Source organism: Dama dama, chromosome 11, assembly GCF_033118175.1.
Source record: "Dama dama isolate Ldn47 chromosome 11, ASM3311817v1, whole genome shotgun sequence".
In the NCBI taxonomy this organism is placed as follows: domain Eukaryota; kingdom Metazoa; phylum Chordata; class Mammalia; order Artiodactyla; family Cervidae; genus Dama; species Dama dama.
The window spans coordinates 31,970,147-31,992,388 of record NC_083691.1 but is presented as its reverse complement, the minus strand read 5'-3'; the positions used below and the strand labels follow the sequence as shown (position 1 = coordinate 31,992,388).

General features: G+C 39.6%; 1 protein-coding gene across 5 annotated transcripts in view; it reads left to right on the top strand.

Annotated features, from left to right (window-relative positions):
* Positions 1–22,242, top strand: part of DTNB (dystrobrevin beta) — a 233,980-nt gene that overhangs the window by 576 nt on the left and 211,162 nt on the right. The window lies entirely within an intron of this gene.

Here is a 22,242-nt window from a genome sequence, read left to right as displayed (position 1 = left end):
CTTGGTGGGAGGAGGCTCTGCATTAGGTGTTGAAGGGGGCGAAGGAGGCAGGTCCTGGCAGAGGGCAGGTGAGGCAGGCAGGCCCTGGCAGAGGGAAGGGAATTTATTTCAGATCGTCCCCAAACACTGTTTCCCGAGGCGCCTAACTGTGACCCTGTACACCGAGGTCACCCTTTTAAGGAAAGTGTCCTGAGAGGAGGAAGGATGCAACTAACGTATGTTTGCTGTTAAATTCCTGTGCCAGGCCTTGGGATTAGGAAGACCTTCCAGCAGCCTCAGCAAACAGTTTGTTGGTTAACTACCTTGGGTAGAGAACTTGGGTAGTCAGCACTGGGGTCACAATTGTATAAAGCACAACCATCATTTGCTACGTAGGTGCTGGCAGTTTTTGGTTGTAAAGGTTTGCGTATGAAATACAAAGCAGCTTTGGATTTTGTCTCTTTCACTTTGTCTTCTTTCCAGTAGTATTGGGAAATTGGAGCCATAAAATTGCTTGGTTTGAGGATTAAAGCAGGAGGGTCAAGGAAGCTTGTGGGAGGTATTTGGGAGAGTTTTATAGACACTTCTGTGTAACATTTAAAGAGAGAGAAGGAAAAAAGGAAATTGGAAAGAGGAAGTTCCCTTTCTTCCCAAGCAGCAGGCACTGAATACCTGCCTACTGCATGAATGAATGGACCAAGCAAGGTTTTGCTCTATTTTATGTGGAGCACTGTTGATCAATGTGATGTTAGGGATGCTGATGAACTCCTCTTGTCCCTCAAGTTTCCTGTCTCTTTTTGCCCTGTAAGAGGTTCTCAGGTCTGGGCTAAGCAGTGGCTAAGGTGATGGAGTTGTCATATCTTGTGGCTGTGCTGCCACTTTGACAACTTTATTCTGTGTTTACTGCCAGGAGCTTACTCCTTGGGTCATTGCTTCAAATCATCCCCTTCTGGCCCTTCTCTCTTCTGTCACTTGAAGAAGGGGAGAATGTCTGTCTAGAGAGCATGCTTTCATTTTTATCTTGGCTCTTGCATCTTAGATCTGTGGTCAGAGAATGTGACTCTGCTCTTGATGAGGGCTGGGACTCTGTGTTTTCCTGCCTTCATTGAATTTCTGGACTCTCAAGCTCCAGGCTGCTGTTTCAGTTGCCTGGGTTGCAGTGCCTGTTGGGTTACTTTGTCTGCCAAACTAAAACTTGACCTTTTATGAGTTCTGGGAGGATTTTTATCATACATCAATGGAATTACCTTTGAAGGGGGTTGTGTAGTCAGCGTAGTGTTGGCAGGACTTTCGAGTGTCCACTATGAGTGAGAGAGAAAATTTCTACTTAGGAAGTCAGATTTAAAACCAATGGAATTGGTTTAAAGCACTTACTTTAAATCTCTCAGGACCTGTGTTTCCTTGTATAAAAATGAAATATTAATTCAAATTTGGCCTTGTGTGGTAAGCCTTGAAGAACTAAGTCAATTTCTCTTTAGTTTTAGGACGGTGCACTTAATTAAGAGTGCAACCATCAGGTGTCTACTATTTCTTATTTTGGGGTGCAGTACTTTAGGATGCCTTGTTCTCCGTTTTCTCAGTAATATTGTGTTTTATTTATTTATATACTTAGTTTACATTTAGAAGTGTTCGTCTTTCAGTCATGTCTGACTCTGCGACCCCATGGACTGTAGCCTGCCAGGCTCCTCTGTCCATGGAATTCTCCAGGCAAGATTACTGGAGTGGGTTGCCATTTATTTCTAAATCACCTTTATTGATGTTTGCACAGATGTCCTGTGCAGAGTTGGTGGAGTTTGAAAAATGTATGTACAAATCTTCCTCAGCTTCTGATGAGGTTATGTCTGATAAACCCACTGTAAATTGAAAGTACAGTAGGTTAAAAATGCATTTAATACACCCCAGCTGCCAAACATCATAGCTTAAGCTAGCCTACCTTAAACATGCTTAGAACACTTACATTAACCTACAGTTGGGCAAAATCATCTAAAACACAATGCCTGTGTTATAATAAAGTGTTGAATGTTCCATGTAATTTACTGAAACTGTACTGAAAGTGAAAAGCAGAGTGGTTGTAAGTGTCTCAGCTGTTTATCCTGGTGATCTTGTGGCTGACCAGGAACTGTAGATCTTTGCCACTGCTCAGCGTCACAAGTACTAGCCAGGGGAAGGGTCAAAATTCAGATTTGAAGTAGTTTCTCTTGAATGTGTATTGCTTTTGCACCATCGTGAAGTCAAAAATCATAAGTCAAATGATCGTAAGTTGGGAATTGTCTATTTTGTAACCACTATGCCAACAAAGATAAAGAAATTTGCATCACTCCAGAAACTCCCTCATGCTGGTTTGCAATATCCTCATTTCCTCTTACTTTATTTATTTCTAGTTACACAAGCATCAGGGCCCTGGCATTGGTGCAGGAAGTATACTGCTGGGTTTTAGGGGTTGCCATTCACACAGGAATCCTTGTGAGTGGCAGTTCCTGGGGTTGCGTCCTGCAGCCTGGAGCTGTGTCCTGCAGCTGTGCAAATGGCTCATGAATGCACACTTTCTCATAAAAGGCCCAAACAGTACATACAGAAGAAAACCCGCCTTGACCCACTCCCTTCTCCACTGAAACTGCAGTTATCAGTTTGTTGTGATTCTTCCAGACCTTACCCTATGTATTATCATCTACATATAGGTAATAAAAATAGGATTCCCCCCCAACCACATTAATGACATGATACTGTACACACTGGTCTGCAGCATTCTAACAGAATGCCTGAGATCTTTCCATGATGGAACACAAAGATCTACCCGATTCTTCTTGATTCCTACACAATCCCATATGTTGTACGTATTGTACAGTAGTTTATTTAATCCTCTGCTCATTCAAGTAAAGTGAAGTCAAGTCGCTCAGTTGTGTCCGACTCTTTGCAACCCCATGGACTATAGCCTACCAGGCTCCTCTGTCCATGGGATTTTCCAGGCAAGAGTACTGGAGTGGGTTGCCATTTCCTTCTCCAGAGGATATTCCCCATCCAGGGATCGAACCTGGGTCTCCCGCATTGTAGGCGGATGCTTTACTGTTTGAGCCACACAGGGAAGTCTGCTCATTAATGGCCATTAAAGCTGTTTGCCATTTTACACATTGTTGTAGTGAGTAAAAAGTAGAATTGCTGAATCGAAGGAGTATATGCTTTAAATTAGTTGATGGAGATTTAACCATGTTGCCTCGTGTAGTCCGGTTCATTTATTTTTAAATACTGAGTAGTGTTCAGTTGTATACTTAAGTCACTGTTTATGGGTCCTTTGCTCGCTGTGGGACAGTTAAGTTACTTTGGATACTAATACATAGGTGGACTTATGTGTTGCCAGTGTATCCTGCCAGTCAGAGGCTTGCTAACAATGTCTTCCGTTGTTTACAAGTTTTACATTTTAATGTGTTTATGAAAAAATTTACATTAAATAAAAAAAATTTTGTTTCCCTGTCTAGTTTAAGTAATTTTCTCTGCCCCAGGGTATGAATTAGATATATCTGTATTTTCTTCTAAAATTAAAAAAAAAGGTTTTGCTTTCTGTGTGGTGTTCCTATATGGAATAACGGAGTGATATGATTTTCTTTTTCAATTTGCATACCACTTTTTCAACACTTTTTTTTCATTTTTATTTTTAAAAATTATTTATTTAGCTGTGCTGTCAGGAAGCATTTAACAGGAGGCTTCCTGTGTGCAGTTTTGGATCTGTCATGAATCCTCTGTTCCTTATTAATTCCTGAATATTCAGGAATTAAGAGGAGAGGCAAGCCTCTCTGGGGACTGAGGAATGCATGCATTTCCTTTGTCAGTTTTTCCATATGGTGAAAAGTAACTATTTACGACCCTCTTTTGATATGGATTGCCTTTTGGCCTTCTGGCCTCTATTGCTCCTTGCTTCCTTGGTAAACTGGTAAAGTCTGGTCTCTTGATCTTTATCTAAAGAAGCTACTGGTATATATACTCTTATAGAATTCAGTAAAGCACCCTTCTTGCATCAGAGCTTGGGTCCCCGTGTCTTTCTTTCTTTCTCTTTCTCTCTCTCTATTTCTGGCTGATTCCCTGGAGTGCGAAGGCTGGCTGTGTAACCCAGGGGATATTAGCCTTTTTCCTTCTTTCACTTTTTCGTCGTCGACTGGGAACCACTAGGTTCCGGTCCATTAAAGGACCCTAACACTGTGCCAGGTCTTAGTTGTGACATGTGCGATCCCTGACCAGGGATTAAACCCAGGCCCCTTGCATTGGGAGTGTAGCCACTGGACCACCAGGGAAGTTCCTCTCATATTTTTTTTTATTGTGGTAAAATATGCATAACATAAAATATACTTTTTAAATCATTGTTAATTGTACAGTTCTGTGGCATTAAATACATTTACATTGTTGTATAACCATCACTCTCCATTTACAGAATGGATTTCCATTACCATTTTTATCTTTCTCAACTGAAACTCTGTATCCATTAAACACTAACTTCCCACTCTTCTCCCTCCATCCCCTGGCAACCACCATTCTGCTTTCTGTCTCTGTGAACTTGATTACTAGAGGTACTTCACATAAGTGAAATCATACATTTGTTACTATATTTGTGACAATGTTTGTTACAACTGGTGAATAAATATGATACATTATTATTAACTTAAGTTCATGTTTATATTAGAGTTCTGCTCTTTTGTGTTGTGCAGTTCTCTGCGGTTTGACAAATGCAAAATGTTATCACATGACATTTCATGAAATGTCATTGTAGTATCACACAGAATAATTTCTTTTTTTTTTCACACAGAATAATTTCACTGCCCCCAAATCCCCTGTATTCCATCCATTCATTCCTCCTTCCCTTCTTCTGAGCTCCTGGTAGCCACTGATCATTTTACTGTGTCTATAGTTTTGTCTTTTCCGGAATGTCGTATAGTTTGGATCATATAGTATTGTAGCCGTTCAGACTGGTCTCTTTCACTTAGCATTATGCTTTTAAGTTTCCTGTGTGTCTTGTCTTGGCTTGATAGCTTCTTTCTTCTTATTGCTGAATAATAATTCATTATATGAAAAGCACCACAGTTTTGTTTATCCATTCATCTGTTGAGGGACATCTTGGTTACTTCTAGCTTTTGGCAGTTATGAATAAAGCTTCTGTAACTTTTCATGTGCAGGTTTTTGTGTGGACACAGGTTTTCAGCTTTCTTGAGTAAATAACTAGAAGCATGATTGCTGGATGGTATGTTTAGCTTTGTGAGAAACTGCCTGTCTTCCAAAGTGGCTGTCCAGTTTTGCACTCCCAATAATTTAAAAAGCATATATCCTAGCACCCTAAATGTACTTAAAAAAATAAGTCTTTGTCAGTTCTGTAAAATTAAACTTCATCTGGTATGGATTTATATTCTCATTGTTGCTTTTATGGGCTGTCTTTCTTAGCATTATACTTCTATATGTTTTGAAGTTTTGATTTGTGGACTCAAAAAAAAAAAAACAAAAGAGGAAGAGAACTGCTGATTTTGTTTCTCTTAGTTCTGTGGTCACCGTTCTCTGGTGATATTTCAAGTGCTTCCATTGATTGACTGGACTCTAGCCAAGAAATCAGATCTGGTAATGGTCAGGGTCCTGCTCTTTAAGGTAATTTGGGCTATTTCAGATCCACTCACAGTGTGTTTAAGTGTCTTGATTCAATTCCTGGTCGTGAGGCTGTTCTTTTCTTCTCGCCTTTCAGAATCCAGAGTGCCATATAAGCCATAGTTCTAGGCAGAGGCCGACAGTGATATTTTTTAGCTTCCTTTGAGCTCTAGCCTCGTCCTTGACCTTGAACAGTGAATCCAGCTCGGGTCTCCCCTTCTCTGCAGCTCCTTGGCTGTGTGTCCCTGTGGCCTTGCAGGAAGTCTGCACCTGTTCTAGACTCAGAGTCCAGCAGACCTGTAGCTTTGGTCCGGCTCACAGTTTTGTGTATCTGTTCTGTTTCTGCTCCAGGTGGAGGCTTATCTTGTTTTTGAGCCTTTTTAGTAGCTTATAAATATATTAAAAAATCTCTTTTATGATGTATTTGGAGCAAAGGGGATACATTCAAGTGTTTATTTACTGTGCTGCTTTGACTGGAAGACTTAATTAATCAGGCGTCTTACTAAGCTCTATACCACTTATCTTGTTTTTTGTGTTACTGCAGTGCCTAGACCCTCCAGAGCAAAAGTTGAATAGGAAAAGTTGAATGCCCAATGATAACGGGCATTTTAGTCTTTTTCCTGAATGGAAATACTTCCAGTGTTTCACTATTAGATATGATACTTACTAAAGGTTTCTGGTATATGTCTTTTGTCAATTTAAGGAAGTTTCCTTCTAGGTTTGTATTTTTATTGGGTGTTGAGTTTTATTGAGGGCTTTTTTGGCATTTGTTGAAATTATCATTGTTTTCTCTTTAGTATATTAACAGTAGGACAGACCTTTCTGAGTTGTAGAAAACTGAGAGAAACAGATATATTGTATGATTTATTTGTTAATGCATTTTTAACTTTAAATGAACTTTTAAAGAAAATACATTTTGATCTTGAATTTTTATGTATTAACAATATTGTTTCTAAGTCCAACTCTTTTGCAACCCCATGGGCTGTAGCCCACCAGGCTCCTCTGTTCATGGGATTTTCCAGGCAAGAATGCTGGCATGGGTTTCCATTTCCTTTTCCAGGGGATCTTCTCAACCTAGGGATCAAGCATGTATCTCCTGCATTGGCAGGTGGATTCTTTACCACTGAGCCACCTGGGAAGCCTATTAATAATGTTATATATAAGCTGTATTGTATGTTATATTGCAGCATTTCAGCAATAATTAGGTTTGGACTAAATATTCCTGTAACTAAGCCTCACTATAATCAAATAGTGTACAGTAAAAAAAATTTTTTTTTTGTGGGGTAACTTTTGGGACTCTCTAAGGACTTTTTTTAGCCCCAACCATTCCAGCTTCTTCTGGTTTCTTTTCTAGATTCTTTAAGTGTTTTTTTTTTTTTTTTTTTTTTTTTTAATTTTATCTCTGCTTGCTCTGTCTCTACTTGCCAGAGAGAGACTTTCTTCTGCAACTAATAACTACTGACAGTATGTCAAGAGATTTTCAAGATAATGACTACACTTTAAACTTTACAACTGTGGAAACATCTGCAGTTTGAGGGAGGAAAAAGAGCTCAGAGAAGTTAAAACTTGTTTAGGGCAGCACAGCTAATTAGTGATAGGAGTGGTATTTGAACCAGGTCCGACTTTAAAGCCCATGTTCTTTCTACATGCTGTCTCTAAACAAGACTTTTATGTTCCAAGTTCAACTTGGGCTTTGTTTTTGGCTTACCCAAATGATCCCTGAGCATGGTGATAATGACCACTTTGTGTCTCTAATGTGCTTGCCATGAAAGACTCTTGGTTTAGCCAGGTACTTTGTTGCTTTTTTAGCAGTGTGATGTTTTACGTGTTCTTGAGCAGTTTCTTATAGTGACTAAACCTTTTTAAACTGCGCAAACAAAAATAGAATAAACAGTATCATGGTTAAGCATGTGGTCTCCCAAGTAAACTATTTTTGGACCTTGAGTTTATTTCCTTTAACTTTTTAAATATTGTGAAATATTGACCCTCAAAGAGGTATAGAGAATAAAAATAGTGAATACCTGTGTACGTACCACTTAAGAAACTAGGCTCCTTTTAAAGCTGAACCTCCGCTCCTTCCCAGTCGTGTTCGCCTCCCCTTCTGAGAAAATCACTGTTTTGTATTTGATGCTTTTCATTCCTGTATATATTTTCATACTTTCATTACATATGTAAATAGCCCGAAAATGTACATTATTGTTTTGCATTAAAAAACTCTCTATATTAACAGTATTATTTATGTCTTTCTGTAGCTTTTTTTTTCTTTCAGTATTTTGAGACCCATCCATATGAACTCAATGTAGCTCTGAAAGTGAAAGTCGCTCAGTCATGTACGACTCTGCAACCCCATAGACTGTGTCCATGGAATTCTCCAGGCCAGAGTACTGGAGTGGGTAGCCTTTCCCTTCTCCAGGGGATCTTCCCAACCCAGGGATTGAACCCAGGTCTCCTACATTGCAGATGAATTCTTTACCACAAGGAAAGCCCAAGAATACTGGAGTGGGTAGCCTATCCCTTCTACAACGGATTGTCCTGACCCAGGAATCGAACTGGGGTCTCGTGCATCGCAGGTGGATTCTTTACCAGCTGAGCTATCAGGGAAGCCCATATGTAGCTCTAGTGGATTCATTTTCTTGGCTGTACAGGATTCTGTTATTGGGCTAGATCACAGTTTATTTTTATGTTTTCCTGTGGATTGATAATTAATGTGCTCTGGTTTTTTTTTCTTGCTGTTACAGAAAATGTTGTTTTGAATATTCTTGTCATGTCTCTGCGCACAGTGCATGTCTTTTATAGTGTGTACTTGGAGTAACCCACTGGTATGTGTGCCATGCGCATCTTCAACCTTTGTGGTAATTGCTAGATTCCACTCTGAAGTGGTTTCCCTATAAACATTCACACTAGTGATGTGTGACTTCTGGCCCTTCCCTGCCTTCTCAACCCTTAGTGTTTTAGACTTTGTAATTTTGCAAATCTGCTGGATAAACCATGCAATCTTATTTTTATATTTTTTATATTAATTTTACATGTTTTTCTGATTACTAGTGAGTTTGAACATTGCTCTGTGTTTTTAATGGGCTCTTGAGTTTTCCTCTTCTGTGATTTGCTTGTTTTTTTTTATCATTTACCTGTTCTTCTGTTGTGTTGTCTTTTTCATATTGATTTATAATTTTAAAATACATTTTTGATGCTAATATTTCACCTAGATGGCTTCAAATTTCTTTTTCCAGTTTGTGGCTTTTCTTTAAAAAATTAAAAAAATGTTTTATTTGGCTGTGCTGGGTTTTAGTTTGGGCATACAGACTTTTAGTTGCAGCATGTGGGACTTAGATCCCTGACTCAGGATTGAACCTGGGCCTCCTGCATTGGGAGCTCAGAGTTTTAGTGACTGGACCGCTAGGGATGTCCCTCTTTTAAAACTTAAAAAAAAACAAAAACAAAAAAACCTTTTGGTGCATTAACGCTTTAGATTTGTGGTTTTAATTTGTTGTTTATAAATCTTCCCTACAGATTATAGGCCGAAAAATTATCCTACTGTCTTCACATCTAGAAAGGTGGTATAATTGACCAGGATTTAGGGGTTCTGGGTTTCTATCTCTATTTCTTTATTGTGAAATACAAGTATGGCCTGAGACTAGACATTTTATTTATTTGGATGTGCAAAATATGAGACCTGGGTTAGGTTATTTCTCAGCCCTCACATTCTGATTCTCTTGCTTTACTTGTGGTTTTTGTAGCTGATAATTGATCATTGCTACCAACATCTTAAATGAAATTAAAAATATGAGAACTTAGAAATGAAATTAACATCTAGGATTTTGGTGTGAAGGCTGCACATTGCATTTGTGATAAAAAAGAAATACAAATAATTTGACTTAGGTTGGAACACATTTAACTGATCTTCCTTTTTTCACTTAATTCCAAAGTCATTTGAAAAAGTAATTCTTATATATCTTTCTAAAAAAGAAAACAACAAGCCCTTTTTAGGGTTTTAAACTATAGCTATAGAAATAACTAACAAAGATACTTTTTTTTTGAAGTATGAATATGAATTTGATTGTGTGGATCACAACAAACTGTGGAAAATTCTTAAAGAGATGGGAATACCAGACCATCTTACCTGCCTCCTGAGAAATCTGTATGCAGGTCAAGAAGCAACAGTTAGTACTGGAGATGGAACAACAGATTGTTTCCAAATCAGGAAAGTAGTATGTCAAAGCTGTATATTGTCACCCTGCTTATTTAACTTATATGCAGAGTTCATCATGTGAAATGCCGGGCTGGATGAAACACAGGCTGGAATCAGGATTGCCGGGAGAAAAGCAGTAATCTCAGATACGCAAATGACACCACCTTAATGGCAGAAAGCAAAGGAGAACTAAAGAGCCTCTTGATGTGGGTGGAAGAGGAGAGTGAAAAAGTTGGCTTAAAACTCAACATTCAAAAAACTAAGATCATGGCATCCGGTCCCATCACTTCATGGCAAATAGATGGGGAAGCAATGGAAACAGTGACAGACTTTATTTTTTGGGGTCTCCAAAATCACTGCAGATGGTGACTGCAGCCATGAAATTAAAAGACGCTTACTCCTTTGAAGAAAAGCTATGATCAACCTAGACAGCATATTAAAAAGCAGAGTCATTGCTTTGCCAACAAAGGTCCGTCTAGTCAAGGCTATGGTTTTTTCAGTAGTCATGTGTGGATGTGAGAGTTGGACTATAAAGAAAGCTGGGCGCAGAAGAATTGATGCTTTTGAACTGTGGTGTTGGAGAAGACTCTTCAGAGTCCTTTGGACTGCAAGAAGATCCAACCGGTCCATCCTAAAGGAAATCATCCTGGATATTCATTGGAAGGACTGATGCTGAAGCTGAAACTCCCAATATTTTGGCCACCTGATGCGAAGAACTGATTCCTTTGGAAAGACCCTGATGCTGGGAAGGATTGGGGGCAGGAGGAGAAGGGGACGACAGAGGATGAGATGGCTGGATGGCATCACCAGCTTGATGGGCATGAGTTTGAGTAAGCTCAGGGAGTTGGTGATGGACAGGGAGGCCTGGTGTGCTGCAGTCCATGGGGTCGCAATGAGTTGGACACAGCTGAGTGATTGAACTGAACTGATGAATGTGAAAACTAAAGCTTTGTATGACATTTCAAGAATGTACCCTTTATTGGTCATACGCTTTCAGTATTTCCTTACTAGGTAAGTAGTTTAGTATCTTTGCTTAGAACTAAAATTTCTTATTTATGAACTAAGCAGCCTATGACAGATTTTCGGAAAAACTGTGAGGTTTGTATTTAGCAGACTAGAGGTGTCTGTTTCTATTTTTTGTGCCTTACTTTTCTCCAGTTTTCTTTTTTTTTCTGGCTGTGTCACTCGGCTTTCAGGATCTCGGTTCCCCAGCCAGTGATTGAACCCCGGGCCAGGGCAGTAAAAGCCCAGAATTCTAACCACTGGACCACTGGGGAACTCCCTTGTCCCTATTTTCTTACATTCTATTTTCTGATTGCTTGGGCACACTGCATTTCTACCTCTTTACCTCCATTCAGTTTTGTTAAAACCCTTTCTCTATTCCAGATTTAAAATATTGCAGATGATTATGACAAAGTATGTATTCTCCTTCCAACTCTATATTTTTATACTTTTAAATAAAACTATCAGTTAAGAAAAAGGGGTCTTGTCAATAGAATTCTAGCCTAGGCATCATTCAAAAGGGTAGTTACATAATAACATCAGTAACAATCATGATAATAATGATAGTAATAGCAGCTAACGTTTATTAGGCTTTTATTTTGTGCCAGACATTGTACTAAATGCTTTGCATTATTTAACAGTTACTGTAGGGGATTCCTGGTTAGGACCCCATACTTCCACAGAGGGTGCCAGGGTTTGGTCAGGTTGGTTCAAGTGGTAGGGAATCTGCCTGCAATGCAGGAGCCTCAGGAGACAGAGATTCAAGCCCTGGTTTGGAAGATCCCCTGAAGGAGGAAATGGCAACCCATTCTAGTATTCTACCTGGAAAATTTTATGGACAGAGGAGCCTGGTGGGCTATAGCCCCTGGGATCACAAAGAGTCAAACATGACTGAGTGAGTACATACACAAAGGTAACTGAGATCCCACAAGCCACTCCGCAGGGCCAGGAGCAAACAGTTACCATAGCCCTGAGAACTTATATTTGCTGTTCAGAGTTCTGTGTAGCAATGGAGTGCAGTCATTGAATATTTTTTATTGAAACTTAGAGAACTTTTTCAGATTTGTAAAATCAAACAAACAAAAAACCCCCAAACCAAAACAAATCAAAAAGCTGAATCTCTAGGGCTTTACAAATGTTCACTTTCCCTGGCTTTCTTGGTTTTTTAATTATATATAATCTGAAAAAAAAAAAGTATTTGAGGAAGAACAGTTGAGAATTTTCCTGAAATAAGCAAGGAAGTTAATTCTGTTTTAGGGAAATTTGATTAGTTCTGGTTAAGAACTTATTAGTGACAAGCTCAGCCATCTCTGACTTCTTAGTTGAAGGAGCATCCAGGGAAAAACTGACAAGTTTTGCTGGGAGACAGTGAACTTACACACGAAGTTTCCATACCTAGATGCTTTGAAGTAACTGAGAACTGGAAGTTAATCAACAAAACAATCCATGGGAAGTGAAGGATATTTAACACTTAGGTGCAGTATAGAGATTTTCTGGAAACCTTTCTGGAGCCTGCTTTCTTTCCTTCAGTTTTTACTATGGAGTTTATTAACTTATGCCTACAGACTTAGTGTAACACATTGCTTCCCTGACGGCACTAATGAGGGCCCAGACATTTTGTTGTACTGGCCTCCAGACCCTGTTTCACTGTGACCTAAGGCCTGCCCAGCCCCACGGTCTGGGGACGTTGTGTTTTTCCCTCAGTCCTGGAGTCCTCATGTTTGCCCTGGAGGGGGCGATGTGACACAGTGGGAAGAGAACTAGAAAATGACTAGCTTTGCAGCATTAGGCCAAGCTAACTAACCACTTAGGCTGTAAATTTCCTCATCTGATTCTACCATTCACATTCCTTATTTACTTCTCAGGTCTAGCACAGTCTCATCTTCTCACTCTTAGTTTTTTAAGAGTAATGTTTCCAAAGTAGGTGGTATGCAAACTGATCCTCTAGGCAGGGTATAACAAGGAAAAAAAAGGGCAATCAATTTTACTGATATTTAAACTATAGGTTGACACTTACCTCCATCTGTATATCTGATAATATACATCAGGTACAGAAAGCGAAGTAGCCAGGGGGAGGATCGCGGGGACACTATACCTGGAGAGGCCAACAGTGTGAACCTCCATATTTGTTTGCTAAAATCCTGTTTGGATGTGTTACAGTTAACCTCTGTCTGGTTTAGGAGTTTTTCAGAGTGTACAGTATTATCTCATTTGCATGATATGAACCTTGCTGATTGAATAGGCAAAGGGCTTAAAAAGATTCCTGCAAAGAATTTGCAGATTGAAGTTTCAGATTCAACTGAAGATTTAAGTACCAATGCAAGGACATATGAACAGCAGGAAGCAAGCAGAGCTGGTACTTCTATTTATATTATGAGCTTGTTTTCAGTCAGATGCAAAGTACAAAACAAATGATCTAAGCAGATGGAAGAGGAATCAGTAAAAAAAAAAAAAATTACAAAAACCCTTAAAATTATTAAAAATACTCTTTGATATATAGGTTTATATGTACCATTGAGTATATTTGTGCTTTAAGGTATTTGCTTAATGGTAGTTTGAGGCTAATCTGGTCAGTTGAGATATTTTTAAATTAAGCATTCGGAATATGAAGACAAACTTTCTAAGCTTTTATGAGGCACGATTATAGTCATGTGCTAATTAATATCTTAAAATTTTATTAAGTTGATGTATTTTTATAAGTTTCTTTTGGAGATTTCTTACTTTAAGAGTAAATGACAGGACTTCACTGGTGGTCCAGTGGTTAAATCTACCTGCCAGTGCAAGAGTTGTGGGTTCAGTCCCTGGACTGGGAAGCTCCTACATGCCGCAGAGCACCTGGGCTGCAACTAGTAGGCCAGCGCTCTGGAGCCCTGGAGCCGCAACTACTGAAGCCTGTGCGCCTAGAGCCTGTGCTCCGCAGCCAGAGAAGCCACCGCAACGAGAAGCCCATGCATTGCAACTAGAGAGTAGCCCCTGCTTACTGCGACTAGAGAAAGCCCGTGTGCAGCAATGAAGACCCAGTGTGGCCAAAATTAATTAATTACTACTTATAAAAAAGAGTGAGAGGAGCTACCCCATGTCCAAGGTCGGGGTGGCAGCCGAGAGGAGCTCCCTCACATCCAAGGTAGTGATATGGACCTAACAGAAGCAGAAGATATTAAGAAGAGGTGGCAAGAATACACAGAAGAACTATACAAAAAAGATATTCATGACCCAGATAATCACGCTGGTGTGATCACTCACCTAGAGCCAGACATCCTGGAATGTGAAGTCAAGTGGGTCTTAAGGAGTATCACTGCGAACAAAGCTGTGGAGGTGATGGAATTCCAGTTGAGCTATTTCAAATCCGAAAAGATGATGCTGTGAAAGCGCTGCACTCAATGTGTTAGCAAATTTGGAAAAGTCAGCAGTGGCCACCGGACTGGAAAAGGTCAGTTTTCATTCCAGTCCCAAAGAAAGGCAATGCCGAAGAATGCTCAAGCTACCTCACAGTTGCACTCATTTCACACGCTAGTAAAGTAATGCTCAAAATTCTCCAAGCCAGGCTTCAACAATACATGAACCATGAACTTCCAGATGTTCAAGCTGGTTTTAGAAAAGGCAGAGGAACCAGAGGTCAAATTGCCAACATCCACTGGATCATCGAAAAAGCAAGAGAGTTCCAGAAAAACATCTATTTCTGCTTTATTGACTATGCCAAAGCCTTTGACTGTGTGGATCACAATAAACTGTGGGAAATTCTTCAAGAGATGGGAATACCAGACCACCTGACCTGCCTCTTGAGAAATCTGTATGCAGGTCAGGAAGCAACAGTTAGAATTGGACATGGAACAACAGACTGGTTCCAAATAGGAAAAGAAGTATGTCAAGGCTGTATATTGTCACTCTGCTTATTTAACTTATATGCAGAGTACATCATGAGAAATGCTGGGCTGGAGGAAGAACAAGCTGGAATCAAGATTGCCGGGAGAAATATCAATAACCTCAGATATGCAGATGATACCACCCTTATGGCAGAAAGTGAAGAGGAACTAAAAAGCCTCTTGATGAAAGTGAAAGAGGAGAGTGAAAAAGTTGGCTTAAAGCTCAACATTCAGAAAACTAAGATCATGGCATCTGGTCCCATCACTTCATGGCAAATAGATGGGGAAACTGTGGAAATAGTGGCTGACTTTATTTTTCTGGGCTCCAAAATCACTACAGATGGTGATTGCAGCCATGAAATTAAAAGAGCTTACTCCTTAGAAGGAAAGTTATGACCAACCCAGACAGCATATTAAAAAGCAGAGACGTTACTTTGTCAACAAAGGTCCATCTAGTCAAGGCTGTGGTTTTTCCAAAGTAGTCACGTATGGATATGAGAGTTGGACTATAATGAAAGCTGAGTGCAGAAGAATGGATACTTTTGAACTGTGGTGTTGGAGAAGACTCTTGAGAGTCCCTTGGACTGCAAGGAGATCCAACCAATCCATCCTACAGGAGATCAGTCCTGGGTGTTGATTGGAAGGACTGATGTTGAAGCTGAAACTCCAATATTTTGGCCACCTGATGTGAAGAACTGATTCATTTGAAAAGACCCTGATGCTGGGAAAGATTGAAGGCAGGAGGAGAAGGGGACGACAGAGGATGAGATGGTTAGATGGCATAACTGACTCAATGGACATGAGTTTGGGTAAACTCTGGCAGTTGGTGATGGACAGGGAGGCCTGGCATGCTGCGGTTCATGGGGTCGCAAAGAGTTGGACACAACTGAGCGACTGAACTATAAAAAAGAGTAAAAGAAAAAAAAAAATCCACGAACTTTTCTTCTTCCTGTTTTAGTAAAACTGACTGAAGTAATACATAGACAAATGAACAATTCTAATTTAGTGACAAGCTGAAAATCCATCCTTTGTTAGCAAATAATGTTTAAATACTCATAGAAGAAATTGCTGAGGATTTGAAGTAATAAATATTATACCAAATTATGGAGTTTGTGACTATTCCTGTTTGTCTGAATATAAGTTCGGAGGTTACGGTTTTTGGTAGAGTTCATTTTCATAACATATGGAGACCTGCCTCTTTAACCCTCCAAAGCATTAAAGGAAAGAAAATATACCCTAATGACTTAAAATTTTATTATGAAACAGGACATATAAAGCATAAAGAATAATACACTGTACCCAAATCAAAGCTAATAGAGTTGGTATCCCCCCTGCAGTCACATTATTCTACTTCCGTCTCCAGAGGAATTTAGTTTTTCTGAATTTCTGATGCATGTTTTATGTGCACTTGTAAAGAATTTGATTTTGTCATTATTGGATGGATTGTTTCACAAATGTCAGTTAGGTCTAGTTGACTGATAGTGAAGTTTAGTCCTGCCATGTTCATCTTGGCTTTCTACTTGAAAGAGAGGCTTTCTACTCCTCTACTTCATAGAGGAGTGCTGAATCTCCCAAGTAAAAGTGTGAATAAGTCTGTTTTTCCTTTTCAGTTCTTTCAGTTTTGCTTAGTGTATTTTGAGGCACTGTGGTTAGATACGTAGACATTTTGGATTGTTATGTCTTATTAAAAAAGTCTATGTGTTATAGGCCCAACAATACAATTTTATAGATACTGTTTTACCTATGTTGTACTAAAAAGCAGTTGCTTTTTAAATCAGATAAGAGAATGAAAGAAAAGAAATAATATAATTGTACTGTCTTTAAAAATAAAACTTTTTTTTTTGCCACACTTCTTGGCTTGTGGGCTCTTAGTTCCCCCATCAGGGATTAAACCTCTGCCCTTGGCAGCGGAAGCACAGAGTCCTAACCAATGGACTGCCAGGGAAGTCCCTAAACTTAATTTTTTTAGAACAGTTTTAGATTTACTGAAAAATTGAACAGTAATAGAGAGTTCCTAAGGCATCCCACACCCACTGTTATTAGCATCTTATACTAGTGTGGTTCATTTGTTACAGTTAATGAACTGTAATGATGACATGTTACTTATTATTAACTAAAATCCATACTTTATTCAGATTTCTTTAGTGTTTACTTAAAGGCCTTTTTCAGTTCCAGAATCCCATCTAGGATACCAGATTACATTTCGTTGTCGTGTCTCTCTGTCTCTTTTTTTTTTTTTTAGTTGTCGTGTCTCTTAGACTTCTCTAGGGTTGTCAGTTTCTCAGACTTTGCTGGTCAAGTTTTTGATGAAACAAGACAGTTTTGAGGAGTACTGGTCAGGTATTTTTGTAGATTTCTCCTCAACTGAGATTTGCCTGATGTTTTCCTCATGATTAGGAGGGGTTTATAGGTTTTGGGTAGGAAGACCATAGAGATAAAATGCCATTTTCATCACATCATGTCAAGGGTACCTATTGTCAACATGGTTTATCACTGTTGACCTTGAACTTAATCACTTGGCTGAGGCAGTGTCTCAGGGGTCTCCACTGTCAAGTTATTTCCCTCTTTCCCATCACCTCTTTGGAAGGAAGTCACTGGGTACAATTCACATTTAAGGAAGGGAGAGTTATGTTCCACCTTCTTCAGGGCAGAGTCTCTGTGTAGTTTATTTGGAACTTTTCTGCACCGGATATTGTTGATTCTTCATTTATTAATTTATCCACTCATTTGTGTTAGTATCAACTTAAAGATACTATTAATACTTAATTAAATTTTGTTGCTGGACTTTTCCACCTTTGGCCATTGGGAGCTTTTTCAGTTGGCTCTGTGTCCCTTTGATATTCTCCTATCATATGGTTTTTTCCTCCCAGAACTACTTTCTCTACTATCAATACAAGACGATCCATGCTCATCTTGTGTATTTCTTGCGTCAGGCATTTCTCTGGGGAGCCCTGGCTCTTTTTATTGGAGAACGGTATTATAAACAAAAATTTGGACCCTAAAGGTGCTCCTTGCTTTGTGGTACTGTTGTTTCTAGGTCTTCTCAGTTGCCAGAGCGAGGACATGTATGTGCTCAGTGCTCAGTAGCGTCCGACTCTTTGCGACCCCATGGGCTGTAGCCCACCAGGCTCCTTTGTCCATGGGGATTCTCCAGGCAAGAATACTGGAGTGGGTTGCCATGCCCTCCTTCAGGGGATCTTCCCAACTCAGGAATTGAACCCAAATCTTCTGTGTTTCCTGCATTACAGGCAGGTTCTTTACCTGATGAGCCATCAGGGAAGGAGATATTATGTGTATACTAGTGCATATACATAAACATACCTACAAACACTTTTATTTGTAACTGTATATCTATATATGAGTTCTCCGTGAACTCACAGTGATGTCTCCATTGTGGTTCATTCCATTACCACCTGGATCATTGTGGCTTCTCATCTTGCTTATCTGTAACCTCACACTTCACCATCTGCCATCTGTTTACTTAATTGGTCAATTATGCATACATGCATTACAGCATTAGAATTGTTAGCTCACAACCCTGGAGAAGGAAATGGCACCCCACTCCAGTACTCTTGCCTGGAAAATTCCATGGACGGAGGAGCCTGGTAGGCTACAGTCCGTGGGGTCACAAAGAGTCGGACACGACTGAGCGACTTCACTCACTTACTCAACCCTGGGAATGGGCTTCCCAGGTGGCGCTAGTGGTAAAGAACCTGCCTGCCAATGCAGGAGACGTAAGAGATGTGGGTTTGATCCCTGGGTTGGGAAGGTCCCCCGGAGGAGGGCATGGCAGCCCACTCCAGTATTCTTGCCTGGAGAATCCCCATGGACAGAGGAGCCTGGCAGGCTAGGTCCATAGGGTCGCAAAGAGTTGAACACAACTGAAGCGAGTGGACACATAGGCACGCATGCAACCTGTGGGAAACTAGAGGACAGTACTTATGTGTATTTTATTTTGCTTTCAATTTTACAGACTCCATTCACTTCCAGAGTTACTTAGGTCACTATACTTTTCTCCCTGTTCACTGAGGTTGGTTCATTTCTTTGTAATACAGTTAGATTGTTTTGTCATATTCTGCATTTCATCCTGGAATCCTCTGACCTCCTAAATGATTAAAAAATTTTTTTTTACATACATTAAGTTTCACTCTGTTGTAAATTTCTTTTGTTTTTCACAAGTGTGTAGCGTCAGTGTCCACCATTACAGTATCATACAGAAGTTTTATTCTAAAATTTTGCTGTTTTACCTATTCATTCCTCTTCTGTTTGTCCCAAGTCTCTGGTAACCACTGATCATTTTATCATAGTTTTTTTTTCCTAGAAGATCTTATAATTGGAACCATATAATATGTAGCCTTTTCATACTGGCTTTTTTCACTTTGCAGTATACATTTAAGCTTCATGTCTTTTCTTGACTTGATAGTTTATTTATTATTGCTGAAAAATATCCCATTTATGAAGGTAGTAGTTGGCTTATCTATTCCCCATTGAAGGGCATCTTGGTTCCTTTGTGTTTGGCAGTTGTGTATAAAACTGGTATGAACATTTGGGTGCAGGTTTTGTGTGAATATACATTTTCCACTCAGTATTTATAGTATTTATTGGTTAAATACCTAGTGCAATCGCTGAATTGCATGGTAAGACTGTGATTAGTTTTGTAAGCGACTGTAAATCGTCTTCCAGCCAGGCTGCCTGTGCATTCCTACTAGCAGTGGATGCGAGTTCCTGTTGCTTCACATTCTTGTCAGTTTTTTGGATTTTAGCCATCCTTATAATAGGTGTTTGGGGCTTCCCTGATGGCTCAGATGGTAAAGAGTCAGCCTGCCATGTGGGAGACCCGGGTTCGATTCCTAGGTTGGGAAGATCCCCTAGAGAATTCCATGGACAGAAGAGCCTGGTGAGCTATAGTCCATGGGGTCACAAAGAGACATGACTGAGCTATTAACATATGCACACACACACACACACACAGAGTTGTGTTTAGTGGTATCTCATTGTTGTTTTACTTTGTAATTTCCTAATGATGGATGATGCTGAACATTTTTTCATATGCTTACCATCTGTATAACTTCTTTGATAAGATATCTGTTCAGATCTTTTGATTATTTTTCATTTGGGCTGTTTTCTTATTGTTGAATTATGAAAAGAGTTCTTTTCATAATTTGAATATAAGTTCTCTATCAGGTATATGTTTTGAAAATCTTTCACTCTGGCACTTTTCATTCTGTTAACAGTATCTTTTGCAGAACAATTAATTTTAATAAGATCCAATTTTTCCTTTCATGGATTGTGCTTTTGGTGTTATATCTAAAAACGTGTTCATTCAGTTTGGCCTTGGGCTTAGGTCATTAAATAACCTTTTCTAGGAATTTAACAGTTTCAACTCCTTTCAGATTGAAGAAACTTTGCTTATATTCTCACAGCTAGGACTCTGGTCCTCTCTCATTTTGTAGACCAAAGCTGTACTATGGTTCTTCTCTTGTTTTAAATTTTGCTTCAAAGATGTTTATTATTGCACTGTTCATAATAGTAGATAGTTGGAAATATTGTCAGCAGTCAAGGCGCAGATGAATGATTGTGATAAATTCCATTCTCTCATTCAAAATTATGATTTGAAGAGTATTCAGGGATGTGGAAAAGGTGCTCAAATATATTGTTCAGGTTTTCCCCCAGCTTTATTGAGGTATAATTGACAAATAAAATTGTATATTTAAAGTGTACAACATAATTTGATAAATGTGTACATTGTGAAATGATTACCACAGTGAAGTTAATTAGCCCCTTCTTTCTTGTGTGTGTATGGTGGTGGTTTGAGATATACACTCTTAGCAAATTTCAAACATGCAGTAGAGCATTATCAACTGTAGCCACCAACCTGTGCATTTGACCCCCAACTCATCTTTTAAGTGAAAGTTTGAATCCTTTGTATCTCCCCATTTTCCCAACTCCGCAGACCCTTAGAACTACCAGTCTGCTCTGCTTGTTTGACTCCCTGTAGATTCCACATATGAGTGAGATTGTATAGCATTTATATTTCTCTGGCTTATTTCACTTTGTGTTCTGATTTTTTTAATTGGGTGGAATGAAGTTCCTAAGTTGAGTGATTAGGATCCACTGAAGAGCAAGCACGTGTGCATAAATGTATCTAGTGGATTTCTCTGCATATTCCCAGGATGAACTACAGGAAGAAGGGGTTGCAGGGTCCTGAGATCACGGCGTCATCGAATTTTATTTGTGCATTCATGTGGACAAAGATTTTGGCAGTTGAAATGGGAAAAAAGGGTGGATATGAGCATGATTATGAGGAAGGAAATGGCAGTGTTTGAAATCAAGGTTAGTATGTGAAGTGGATGATAAGGAGGTGTTGGTTACTTCTAGATTATGAGGCTCAGAAAAGGCAAAGTGCCAGGAGTCCGAGTGGAAGGAAGAGGAGAGATGTGTTTATATTCACGCAAGTGTTTATCTTTAAAGTCGTATCAGGAAGACAAGGACACATAATCAGGTTTGGTAGTAAGACTGGGCTTCCCTGGTGGCTCAGCAGTAAAGATCTGTCTGCTAATGCAGGCGACATGGGTTCAGTCCCTGGGTTAGGAAAATCCGCTGGAGAAGGAAATGGCAGCCCACTCCAGCATTCTTGCCTGGGAAATTCCATGGACAGAGGAGCATGACTGGCTGTAGTCCGTGGGATTGTAAAAGAGTGGGACGTGACTTAGAGACAGAACAACAACAACAAAGTGCTGATCTTTAAAGTCGTATCAGGAGGACAAGGACATGTGATCAGGCTAGGTAGGAGGGTTAGATCTTTGTCAGGCGTGGACTATTAAAATTGTAATTACAAAGATAGAGGTATCAGTATCCATGAAGCTCTGAAATGGAATCACCTCAAGACTGAGGGAAGTCATTTATAGTCATCTTAATTTTTGTGTACCCCATACATTTGGATTTTATGAAATCTGAACTATAAGATTGACTGAAATGGAAAGTCTTTAATATTTTAGTTTGAGTTCCACAAAAAGCTGACTCTTAGACAAGGATTTGAGTGCAAGTATGAGATTTTGTTTTGCATTTTATTCCTGCAGATACTTGTAGGGGACCAGGAAGTGAATAGGGAAGGGAAGTTAGCAAATAAAGGCTTTGTTATCAAACAAGTTCCTACTGTGGGTAACTGAAGCTTATTCCCACCGGGAGCTCATATAACACATGTCCTCAGAGTTAACCCTTAAGGGGCTTCCCTGGTGGCTCAGTTGGTAAAGAATCCAACCGCAATGTAGGAGACCTGGGTTTGATCCCTGTGTTGAAAAGATCCCCTGGAGTAGGGCGTGGACCCACACCAATATTCTTGCCTGAAGAATCCCCATGAACAGAGGAACCTGGTGGGCTACAGTCCATGGGATCACAAAGAGTTGGACACGACTGAGTGACTTTCACATGCATAAGGGGCAAGGTAGGTAGAGTGTGTATATACCAACTACGTCAATCATTAAGACTGTAGGAAAGGGTAAATTTATAGTATTTTATAGTATTTCAGGCCTGTCATGCAGAGTATGAAATAGACTTTAGAGGTCAGAGAAAGTCTGGTTTCTCTATTAAAAC